This window comes from Rhea pennata, chromosome Z (genome assembly GCF_028389875.1).
Source record: "Rhea pennata isolate bPtePen1 chromosome Z, bPtePen1.pri, whole genome shotgun sequence".
Classification (NCBI taxonomy): Eukaryota; Metazoa; Chordata; class Aves; order Rheiformes; family Rheidae; genus Rhea; species Rhea pennata.
The window spans coordinates 18831200-18844553 of record NC_084702.1 but is presented as its reverse complement, the minus strand read 5'-3'; the positions used below and the strand labels follow the sequence as shown (position 1 = coordinate 18844553).

Below are 13354 nucleotides of genomic sequence, written 5' to 3'. Positions count from 1 at the left end.
TTTTCATATAAACTGCCTGTAAGCATGGATAAATCCTCGGTGCAAGCAATGGGCCATGCACTGCAATAATTTTAAGTTAAAAGATATTTGCCTTATGAGAATAGTTAAATCCCAATTTCTTCTATGTAATATATATGTAGTTTTAAAATATCTTTTTAGATATAAATCCACTGTGGACCATCTTATATTCCTTGTAAATGCCCTTCAGAATGCTAGTTGTTAATCATAATTGCTGTTACAACTGTTGATCCAACAGGGTCTGTTTGACTAAAAATTCAGCTCTACTTTCTTTTTTACTCATACATCATCATCATCAGTTGCAGCTAGATAATACAAACAAAGCCTAATTCCAAAACTGCTATTATTGGTAACAGTAAATTGTGACATATGATGTGAAAATAAATAATATCTGAGCACTTTGAGGTAGGCTAATATCAAAGGGAAAAAAAGGCTCTTTCAGGTAAGGAGAGTGATACAAGAGGCAGTGGAAATAAAAATATCTGAAATCATGAGCTGTGTCAGTGGATGCTTTCATTATGTGCATTGAGCTGCATTATTTAAACTACATTTGTTTACATGTTGCTCATTAAAAAGATTTAGAGAACAATGAAAGCTAGCTTTTTTTTAACTTTTGGAAAGCTTTTTGGAGCTTTATTTATTTATTTTATTAATATTCACTCTCAAATTTATTTAATTGTGTATATTCAAATTTAATAGGATGACTAGAATGATAAACTATAGAGTTACTTATGGATTTAGTGATGAGTAAGAGAGTTGTCCTACAACAGGCCTGAATAGTAAGCCTATTCACAACTTTCTATCTTTTTTTTTTTTTTTTTTTTTTTTTTTTTTTAATGCTATATATGAGTGGAAAACAGGAGAACGAAACAGCCTGAACTGTAGTGGTAGATGGTATAAGGATGTCATAAGCTTTTTTACCCTGAGATTTCCAAATGTAATTTGAGGATTGGACTATTTAGCTACTTTTAAAAATCATGCTGAAGTCTGCATTTGAAAATGATACAAAACTTTCTCTGTAAGCTAACCTTTTTATTCCAGTGTTCTTGAAAATACTGATTTAGCTGTAAAGGTAGAGAGGGACGCCATGGAAAAAAAGGCAATGGTGAACCTGAAGAGAAAGCAAGAAGAACATTTTAAAAATGAGGGAGCAGAAAAATGATGAGGCTTAACTTTCAACTCACCTAATGTCACACTAATCAGATGAGAACTGTGTAAATATTAAATCTGCCTCTTTTTGCATGGGTAGATCACTTATGGTTTCAAACTTAGGCAGTTCAGTTGAAGCACGAGCTCATGAAAAAGTATAGTTTTCATCTATAGAAATGATTAGTCTCTATTATATTTTTAATGGAAAACTGACTTTTTTCTTAATTAAAAAAAGTTAAAACAGTAGATTAACAGCCTTTCTGCCCATCTGACATATGTGGATAACTGTCAGTAAGTTCAGCAGATATTTTCTGAAGACAAAAGAATGTTAACGTTTATGAGCCTTGATTTCTCTATCATACTCTTACTTTCTCGTACTGGGGAGGAATAATAGACTGAATGCTGACCTGCTCAAAAGCAGCTCTGCAGAGAAGGACCTGAAGATCCTAGTGGACACATAAGCTGACCATGAGCCAGCAGTGGGCCTTTGCACAAAGAAGGATGATGGTGTCCAGGGCTGCATAAGACAGTGTTGCCAGCAGATGGAGGGAGGTGATCCTCAGTGCTGGTGAGACACACGTAGAGTTTTGTGTCCTGTGCTGGGCTCCTCAGTACGAGGGAGACATAGACCTGCTGGAGAGAGTCCAGCAAAGAGCCGTGAAGTTGTTTAAGGGACTGGGGCATCTGACATATGAGGAGATGCTGAGAGATCTGGGATTGTTTAGCCTGTAGAGGAAAAGGTTCAGGGGAATATTATCCAAACGTTTAGACACTTGGCAGAGGGGAGAGAGTAAAGACAGAAGAGCCAGACTCTTCTCAGTGATGTCTACTGACGGGATGAAAGGTAGCAGGCACTAAAACACAGCAAAATCCATATAAACATAATAACAATATTTTTTACTGGATGGTCAAACCCTAGAACAGATTGTCCCAAGAGGCTGTGGAGTATTCATCCTCAGAGATGAGCCCAAGGTGGACATGACCCTGACCAACCTGCTGCAGATGACCCTGATTTGAGCTAGTAGGGGATGGTCTAGGTGATCTCCAGAGCTGTCTGCCAGCTTCAGTGGTTTAGGGATTTTGTGATTCTATGAATTTGTGTAGTTAGCTAGACTTTTATGTTCTCCAGATTCTCCTCAGAAAATATAACCTCTTATTCCCTCACTCTTTAGAGTCCCATCTTCCCTTCCCACTACCATGCCAAGTCCATCCCATCACCCTTTCAAACTCCTTCCAAACAGATAGCTTCCTATTTTTCCTCAAGTGGCTATGAACCAGCCAAAAAAACTTTGAGAAGTTTTTAGGAGTTTCCTATCTCTGCATTCCTGCATCTGATGTATCAATGGCCCCTGGCTGGCAGAAATAGTAATTGGCAGAGAAGTTGTTCGCGTAATTACTTCCTTCAGGGGAAGAATGCTTAGTCACTCTGTGGAAATGGTGCTCGCACATTGAATCTGGAAGTTCACAGCACTTGCTCACAGTAGGTGAATTTCTGAGTATTCAGCTATACAGCTATGGCAAATTTCTAATGGGTATTTGCAAACAGAATTTTTACAGACTCATAATTTGCAGATGTCAACAGATTTTCACAGAGGGGCACTTAATGGCAACTTCACAGATGAATGCCAAATTTCAAGTCTTAATCCTATTGATATTTAAATTCATTAATAAAATGTTTGCAATAATGTAGATAAAACAAGCTTATTTCCCTTAATCCTGCTCCAAGAATTGGCAGGATTTAATCGGATGAAATAATTCACTCTAAGGCTGACACCTGACATTGAAAGTTTAGGTTTAATAGTTAAAGTCTGGCACAGTTGTAGGCAAGTGAAAGCAGCTTTTAAACTAAAAAAGGTTGGACATTCTCATCTGTCACCAACACAATAGTTATACAAACAGTATTCATATATGAGTTAAACAGAATATAAGGGAAATATGGAAAATATTGAGTAGATTCATCCCAAACATTTTCAGCAAGATCTTTAGGCATGCATAGAATTGGTAAGGTTGGAAAGGACCTCTGGAGCCCATGTAGTCCAATACTCAAACAAGTGGCCCATACAGAGATTGAACCCACGACATTGGCATTATTGGCACTACGCTCTAACCAACTGGGTTAAACCTAACCCCAAAACACTGAGCCAGGCAGGAGTCGAACCTACAGTCTTCTGATCCGTAGTCAGATGCGTTATCCATTGCGCCACTGGCCCTGGCCAAGCTAAATGTTTTAAATGGATTACAAATGTAAAAAGTGCTTCTAGTAATTTATCATATTTAAAACATAGGTTTACGCCAAAATTCTTCTTTAAAGTAGACTCTTCAAAAAGAGAAGCATTCAAACTTAGAAGAGTTACAAGCAATGTAATACCTGAATATGCAGATATTTGAACACATGATTCCTGAGATTAACTGAAATCAGCTTGCCAAGCAAGGCCAATTTTCTGTCTATTCTGTTTTAGCAGGTTTGAGAACAAAAGTATTGTATGTCATAATTCAATATGCCACCTTTTCTTTTTTTTTTTTTTTTTTTTTTGCATTGTCATATGTATGCTTCAATCTTCTAGTATTCTTTAGTCCTTTATGAAAGCAAATTCTTATACAGAAGAAAATGATAAAAAATTACAGTACAAATTGTATTTGGTCTATTTGCATGTTTAGATAGTCTGACATACAATATGTTAAGAATACTTTGATGAATAAGATTACTATTGGATGGCCCAGCTAAACATTCAACTTGGCTAGTTCATTTAGATGTACTATCCAGTATTAAGATAACCTCAACAGAGATGTCTATAGAATGACCTAAAAATGGTTTTGCAACTTGTATCAGTAGGCTGCTCAGCCAACTGCAACAGGCTGTCACCTCTGAGAATTTAGACAAACACAAAATAATACCACATGGATATTGTTTGGCTTCATCTGGTTGTTATATCATTTATTATATCACCTGCCTAATGTGTTATGTTTATTTTTCAGAACATAAAGTAGGTCTTGCTTGGAGTAGGGGCAGATGATCTTCAGCATAAACCTTACCTGCTTGTTAATAGTCTTCTTTCATTCTATCTGAGGTGAATGATTGCTAGTTTTTTCAAAGTTGATCAACAACCTACTCTGCGATAGAACTGGAAAAATACAAACTCAAAAAGGGCTTCCTTAATTTTAATCATGCCTTGAACCTGCATTCAAATAATAAAGAAGTAGTATAACTGGAATTCAGATAAACAAGCTAAAAAACAAGAAAAAAAGAAAACACCTGTATGTTTCATAATTGTACTCTACCCATTAAATATGATACACCTTACTATTTCTATCCTCTGCTTCATCACTATGATGGAATTACAATTTGTTTACACTAACAGCGATTTACTTAGTGTAGTTTGAATTATGGTACCATGAATTTGTTTAGTTAATGGAATATTTTAATTTATCGTGCATGGCAGAAGTGGTGTGAAATTATTTTGAATATCTGCATTATATTATATACTGTTGACTACTAGTTAAACTATGAAATCAGAAGAAAATTAATTGTGTAAGCATTTTACTTTCAGGTATCCATATGTTAGCAGACTCTAAGATCTACCTATCTAAGATCTATCATTGACATACATAGTTTTCGTTACAAAATGAAGATTTTGTAAATCAAAATATACTTACTCTCAGGATCCTTTACCGGGACTGTGTATCACTGGGCTAAGTGATGAACTACATAGCTGTTCTGGTCCTGACAATCAACAGTCCCAGCTTTGCAGATTTCCACAAATATTCAATAGTCAGTTCACAGTAATTCCTAGTAATTAAGTTTAGTAAATATGCACATCTTTACAGAACTGGAGTCCTTAATACATAAGCATTGAAAGTCTAATTGAGACAAACTAGGTGATGTGTGAGAGAATAGACAAAGTAGGATTTGAAAGAATTCTCCATTGTGTTGCCTAAAGCAGCAAGTATACCAAAAAGACAAACATTAACGTGCTCTGTAAGAGGAGAATGACTTCTTGTTTTGTCATGTATTAAAGAAATCAGAGACCAGTTCTCACCAAAATAATAATAGCAACTTTAAAAAATACTGAAATGGTATTTCAGTCCTGTGAAATAAGTGGTCATAAATCCCAGGAGACCTGGTCTCTGCTTACAATTCACTGTTCTTTCAATTACATCTGCTGTGAAGAAAAGTCCTAACCATAAAAACACTCCATGTACTTATTTCTAAAGCTTCACATTGTCAAGTTCTTTCCTTATTTATATAGAAATAAGGATATATTGTATTTCTGTGTGTGTGTGTGTGTGTATGTGTGTGTACACACATACACGCCTGAAAAAATAACATATAACATATACACTTACATGTATGTATACATTATATATTAAATATAACATACATAACACAGAAATTCTATTAGGTAAAAACTGTTTATATTACAATAATAGAGTTCATGCTCTGGGACTCAAATGCACAGAATATGTATAATATTAGTTTTCGTTGTGAGAGGAACTTTTAAATATTTTATAAGCAAAATAAAATTTAGAAAAATAAAGATAATTCACATCATATGCCACAGACAGCTAACTAAAACATTCTGAACGTGAACATCTGATTATCAGGTTTAGAACTTTCCAAGAAGTTTGTTTTCAGCACCACAGTGGATATGTTCCATACCTTCCCGCTAGCAATGCTTAACTTACATCTTACAACCTTATACTCTAGTCCAGAAGGCAAACTATAGCACCCATTTACCACCCCCCCCAAATTCTGATCTGCCTCTATGTTGAAGATGCTGACAGTTAGTTATACTTTGCTTGCCCTTCCCAGCCAGTTTCACTCAAAGTCTTGCCAAAGTATGATGATGGTCAAATCTACTATTATCTTTCACATCCTTTCCTCCTTTCTAGAAATATATATATATTTTTTTCTCTCTCTCTAAGCATGGGGTAGTCTGTTAAACCTTTCTTAATCACCCCATCTGGGGAATTCCCGCTGAGATTATCTCACTGCTGTCAGAAGGCTTTACAGATTAACAGCTGGTTCTGACTCCATAGCTGGAGCAGCTTGTAGTGGTTTGCATTCTTGAAGATTAACACTAATTATGTGTAGCAGATTAGGACATCATTGATCTTTAATGCTAATAGAGACTAGCGGCAATTTTACTGCAGTCTAAAAGGCAAACTAGCTTTTACAGTTTTATTCGATGTCTAGCAAGTGATTTATAGAAAACTTGTCAAAGAATCTGTTAAAAGTTTTCCAAAAAATAATAATTACTAAGCAGTGAATAGTTCCTTAGGTCTATATGATTTTGCATCTGTAGTTGTAAGATCCAATATGCATTGGTAGGACACTGGGGATGTGAATGGATATGAATAACATTTCAGAAAGTACTTTGGTGTGTGATGTATGTTCAAAATGTCACTTGAATAACAATTATTTATTGCCTTAGTAGCACAAACACAAAATTGAACGTATCTGAATATCGGTGTGACTAAAGCATGTAGTGCAAAATTAGTCAAATTCCTACCTGCTACTAAGCAATTTTTGACCAGTGAGGCATTCCTGTCCTACCGCTACCTTTCGCCATACCACTTACTAGCACTATGGAAAACATCTGTTTTACATCATGTAGAAAATAGGGCCCTGATCCCATTGCCATGTTAAAAAAATACATAACAAAAATTGCTTCAGCATCAATAGAAATATTGAAAAAAATGCATGCATAGTCTGTTATGATTGTGAGTGGAAAATCAAAATATATCATGTATATCTTCTTGATGCTTATTGAAAATACCAAGTCTTAATTTGTTTTCATAAAATTATCTAAATGATAACTTGCTCATAAAGACTGAATAGCACAACCCATATGAGAAATGTGCTTTGTGTACACTTAAAGAAAGCAAGGTTGCTGTACCAAAAGCTCTAATCATTAAAATATGTAGTCAAATTTAAAACTTTTCATAAAATCAGGCAGAAAAGCAAATAAGATGAGCAGATTTCAACCAGCTTAAAGCAACTGCTATCACATTTCTTTGTCTGGCCACTGCTAGACATAGAAAAGGAGTGTTAAAAAAGGAAAGGAAAGCAAGCAAAGTAGGTTCTCTGATGTTAATAGGAATCACATTCTATGCACAAGCTACACTGAAATATTTGCAGCCTGCCACATGGCCACCTTATCAGTACCCATGTCTGATGACTAAAAAATCTTTGGTGGGAAAGGTGAAAATGACATAACTTTTACTATGATGCAAACTGACAGGCAGTGCTTGAATCAATCCCACTATTGATTTCTATGGGTTTTGGATCAGGACTTTTATTACCGTGAGTGTCAGTGTAATTCAGTATCACCTCATGTTTCACAGAAGCTGATGGAAGAAGGCCCATTTTTTATGAATTTCTCTCTTCCTGAGAAACAAATCGTGACTTTTTGTCTCTACATCTGGAGACTAAAGGTAGCTTCATCTTTACAGTGTCCAGAGAAAACTGACATTCCCTACTTCTCCCAAGGTTAACCTAACATTAATTAACATGTCACAGACTGTGCTTTTATCTCCTGTCCTTGTTCTTTTGTGTCTATTATACTATTTTTTTAAATAACGAAAACGAATAACTTCAAGTGTCAGACTTCTGAAGGTGAGTATGTCAATACTCTTGAATGCGTACAGCAGATTCTAAAATGTATGAATAGGATTAAATTTGTAAACTTCTGATTATTTGCATTTTATAGCACTTTCACTTTGCTTACGCAGTGATGATATTCAAAATTTAATGTCTTTTATAATGGCTTCAGTGATTGTCGACATCTGTATGAGTTGCACATTATCATTCATGGTGGCATGAACAGTCATGAATTCGGTTGTTGTAATCACAGACCTTACCTCTTTGTAGCTCACTGAATGAGAGGGAGAGAGCAGGAGAGAGGGGAAGAGGAAGAAAGATAAAGGAGAGATAAAAAAATATAGTGAAAGGAATGTAAACAACCAGGGATACATTTGTGGGGTCGCTCCTTCTCCCCCCCCTGCACCTACGAGAGCACCTGGGTCAAGGTGAGATGCAAAGTCTGCACGGGCTCTTACACCCATTATTTTGAATTGGAAAGGCAGAACACAGAAATGTGCAGGATGCACCTACTAGCATATTGGCTTTGGAAGAGTACTTTGACAGTGCATGAATTCATTGTGACAGAGTTTCAATTCCTGAAGCCTCCAAAAGAGGTTCATAAGCTAAGAGGGGCAGTGGTTATGTCAAGTTCATAGATGTTGTTAAGCTTTCTACCCTCTACTCCTGTTAAAGCCTTCTAAAGCTCAGCTGTTCTGTGGAGAATGGTGAAGTTAACCTCAAGTATTTTAGTATTTTATCTGGTTCATGACCATATTTTGATTTTTTTTATTCCAAAAAGCATAAAAATGGGGAATGGCTTTTCCATATATGACCCTTCCGCAGTAAATTATATATGAAATAAATTCTCACATTTTCAGGCTACATGAAAATATATAACTTCAGCTATTTCCTTTGAATAACCTTATTAAAACTAAGTGATTACTTTCATGTTTTCTCTGGTCTGAACTGTACATTCTGATTGTAATAGTACATAGATTGAAAGAGTTTTCTTTTTTCCTTTCTCTACTCCAATGCTTCCCAGTTAGAATATTTTCTCTGGAGAAGCTTGACATCTCTTTAACTCTTGTCTCTGAAGACTTTTTCTGTTTTCAACTTCTCAGTGATCACAGCATTTGATCAAAGAATTCTTTTATAATGAACATCCTATTTCATCACCAAGGTTTATCTAAATGAAAGGTATAGCCAGCATGTAACACTGAAATCATGGCATGAGTAAAAGTGAGTGGTAGGGTATGTAAGAAACAAACTGTGTAAGTAGAACATTGGATCCACTACAGGAAGTACATTATAAAAATTTTTAAATATTTTTGTGTTTTGGTATCTGTTGTAGAGATATTGTCAACGGAGTAAAATGTTATCATTCATTGGCTAATAGTTTCCTAGTACTAGAAAATTCTGGAGCAATGTAAAATATTATTTTCAAAACAATGAAACAGCCAAGATCTTAAAAGGAAAGCTAAAAAAAAAAAAATTATTGAAATAATTTGCTTCGGATTTCAAAACCTGTTATTAAAAAAAAAAAGTCTTCAAATCATATAATCCAAAGATTAAACTGATATGTGGTTATGGATAAGTATAAAATAAAGGCTGTATTGCATATGGTTTTATGTATCTCATGCTTCCAGCTTTGATATTTTCACTATTATTTGCTTATTTAATTTTGATCTTGTTTTTTTTATCAAAGTTATTATAAGCTACCTGAGAATGATTGGGCGGTTCTGCTTCTTGGCAGTAGAACTGACAGAACTAGTAGCTGCTTTTACTAATTTATTTTATAAATTGGATTTAATGTTAACCTTTAGGTTTATTGGAATGCACTGGTCTAGAATAAAATTATACAGCAAAATGACAAGATCACTTATGCATTATGCGTTAATGATGATGGTTCAAAATTCATTCAAACAAGAGAGCTTATTGTGAAATGATTTTGCTTATAAATCATTTTTCTTATAAATTTAGCTACAAAAAAAATAAATAAAAGCGTACTTCCTTTACTAAGGAGTGATGCCAAATTCAGTGAGTGGTCAGGTATTTCGAAGCTCATTCTTGTTGATGGTCTGAGAAAACTATCTGTAATCTGTAAAATATCTTATTTTGGTTTCATCATATAGTTAATGTCTCTCCTGAAAAATGATTACTTTTGTTTCCGTATAAGCATCTGAAACTAATGAAGTTATCTACAGCTTCTGAAGTCACGTAACATTCAAGATAAAGCTGCTCTTCAGAGCTTTGAAAACGTTGTACATTAGAAGCTTAATGTGTATTGTTGTTGTATAGGCACATTATTTATAGATGTTAATTTCATATCAACAGTGCTAATGTTTGCCTGTTAATTTTGTACTCTTAAATTATAAATACTTCTGAACAGTTTTCACTATTCTAGTTACAGTAGGTGGAAAATCCACTGATTATTGATAGAAATACAAATAATAAAAATCCTGCTTGGATATATTCCACAGAATATATTTGATTTTGTTTTGTAGATCAAATGTTTTTCACTGAGCCAGCTGGGGAATAATGCACTGCTGCAATCAAAGCCATGTATTTTCAAATGTCTATTTGGCTGTAATTGCAACTGGTTAAGTACCTGAACTCTGGTTTTATTTATTTATTTACATCTAAAAATCAGCCTTGCAAGCAGCTAACTCTTCGAAATGTTTATATCATAAATTATCTCAAGCGTCATAAAACCTCCTCTTGCAGTAATGCTTCTCAAAGACATTTGTTATTCAGAAATTTTACCAGCACATTCTATTAGCAATAATTTATGTTAACCAAAGAAAACTGAAAGAACAGCTTGACACCTTGACATTTAACTTTGTGAGGCAAAATCGTGGTTTCATATTCTCTGTGTGGTGCCATAATTTATGAGTCTTGCACATATTGAGTATACGTAGATTCATAAACAAAAGTCAGGAATATTGTCAGTTTGGAAGGACTTTGTCAATAACATGTATCTTAGTGAATTATTTCTGTGTAACTATAAACAAGTGGAACATTTACGATTTTGTCTCTAGATCATTTTTTCTGTATCATTTAGAATTTCTATTTTGAGCCTCTTATTATTACACATAAATGTTATCCTGAATTTTATTTTGGTATCTTAAATGCTAACATTTCTAACAAATCTGTCATGCAGCTACTTAAATTTAAATGATGAAAAAAATATTTTGTTTTACGTTTTGTTTTTCTGCATTTTTTTTTACTTTATTACCAAAAATACTATTTAAGTACAAAGACATAGAAATAGAGGGACCACAGAGAATTGTATTATGTCTGTACCAAGTAAAATACTAAGGAATAATTCTGAGGCTGATGCCAAAAGGCACATGAAAGATTGTAACAGAAAGGATCTTGAGCCCTCAGGGTATATCTGTCTAATCCAAGAGCACTTGCTTCAAGAGCTCGGGCTTCTGAGAACACTAAATGGTAACCTTTGGTCAAAACCAGCCTGCAGCAGTTTTAGACCTTGAAGTCAGTTCTGGCTCTTATGGGAGAAAGAAATCTATTAACAAACCCATGACAGAAATTAGCCTAAATCACATAACAACTAATTTAAGGAAAATTAATCCACTGGGATATGTGCTTTTTTTTTTTTTCTACATTGTAAACATTTTTCATTACTCTTGAGGTCCATACAGGGTCTAATGCTTCTAAGTTTGCCTTTGTCACCCTGAAACTGTAAGAACAGCCTACTAAGCAGCCTACTGTGATTCCGGGCATTGCATTAAAAAAATTGCGAGAATTCAGAATTGTGCTAATTATCTATTAATATATTTTTTTTTATATTGGATTGGCAATAAACTGTTAATTCTTTGTTTAGGAGTATGTTAGAAAATAACAGTCTTTTCTGTAACATCTTATATTTTGTAAGTTTTCAGGTTAATAGATAAATTATGCTTCAGAGGAAACAGAAAACATAGCTATGAACAAATCTGCCAGTAAACAGGATTTGCCTCTGAAGAGGAGCAGATGATTAATGCAGCTTCTGTCTGAGGACCATGTCATGTGGTGAGAATTGAGACCCATCAAGCAAAAGTCTGTTGGAGGCTGTTTGCCCTTGATTGTCTTTGGTACATGGGTTCCTAGTCAGCCCTCAGGTAGGTGCCAGATCTCATTCAATCAAAATATCCATCAGACAGTCTCAACGGATCAGGGAGGGACAATAACCAACGGGAGCAGAGATTATTTTGGGGTAATGTCACCTTTAAAATTTTATCCTGTCTTCTTCAAATCTATAATAAAAGCTACTGAGGGTTTTTGAAGAAGTGCTACAGAGTTAAATGCAAAAATGGCAGTAAACGTCCCTGGATACAAAAGAGGTGCCTCAGGTAAGTTGAGATAAGGACAGTATGGATGCAAACTAAAAGAGCTAGTTAAGGAGCGGGTGGTATAGCTTAGTCAGGTGAATGTCAGACCCATGGGACACAAAGGAAGATTAATAATGAAATTTTGGGGAACTGATATGCTCAGGTAAAGAGCAATTCAAGACCTGCCCAATGGAGAAAGACAGGGTCTTCTTACTCTTGGGATTGAGAAGAAAATCAGACCAGATATAATATGATGAGAGACCAGAAAGGAAACTAGTTCTAGCAGAAGAGGAAGAAATGATTAGTACAACCAAAGATCAAAACCGATGTAAAAAGGGAAAGACAGAATTCGGACTCATGGAAGGAAGAACAGATAGGCTGGAAAAGCACACAAGAGTCATATGTGCCAGAAAAAGAACTGTGTGATCAGGGAAGTGGCCCAACATAATAGAGATGCCTGCTATCTCCTAGCAGCAACTGTGCAAAAAATGGGTAGAAGGCTGACAATATCTATGATAAATAAAATTTAAAAATTATTTGTTCTTTATAACAACACTGATACCACCATCATACTCTCATTTTATTGTATTAGGACTGAATACCACAGTGTGGAAAAATTACTAAATGATAAGTTGATTTTCAGAATAATTTAAATTATTATTCAGAATAATTCAGAGATTAAAATGGAAAATTAATGTCATTGTACATTTCCATAGTTTGTCCCCATCTCAAATCTCATGTTTTATTTCAATTCCCTTTATCGTAAAAATAGTGTATCAGAATTGAAAAAGTTATTCTGAGATGATCATGTAAGGTATGATGAAGCAAGCTGGAATTCTTCATTCTCAAAAAGAGATAATTAGATTTGATAATATATATGATAATATATGTAAGGTGGATATAATATGGTAATAATTCATAAAATTATGAGTTGCATTGAGTAGATGGATCTGGAGAGAGAGTTCATTCTCTTTTTCAATATCTGATCAGACTGTCAGAGAATTGAGGACAGAGAAATGATTTAAATATCTGTACATATGTGTGAGGAATTTAGTCAATAAAGCAATGAAAAAAGAACAATCAGTGAAGCTGAATATTTAATAAGTGAAATAAAATGAAATAATATAAGCAAAGGCAGAATTAAAGGCAAAAGAAGCAAGATAACTTTGCATGAAAAGATGTGAAATGATTGCACAAGGGGACTGTCCCCCCGACATGCACACATGTATCATAATTTTTAAACTCTGAAAGAAATGGAGGAGGTTGCTACAAG

The 13354-nt window shown here is 34.6% G+C and overlaps 1 non-coding gene across 1 annotated transcript; it reads right to left on the bottom strand.

Annotated features, from left to right (window-relative positions):
* Positions 1-3304: 3304 nt before the first annotated feature.
* On the bottom strand, positions 3305-3377 carry TRNAR-ACG (transfer RNA arginine (anticodon ACG)). Its single transcript has one exon. It is a non-coding gene; the product is annotated as a tRNA-Arg (tRNA).
* Between the last annotated feature and the right edge of the window lie 9977 nt (positions 3378-13354).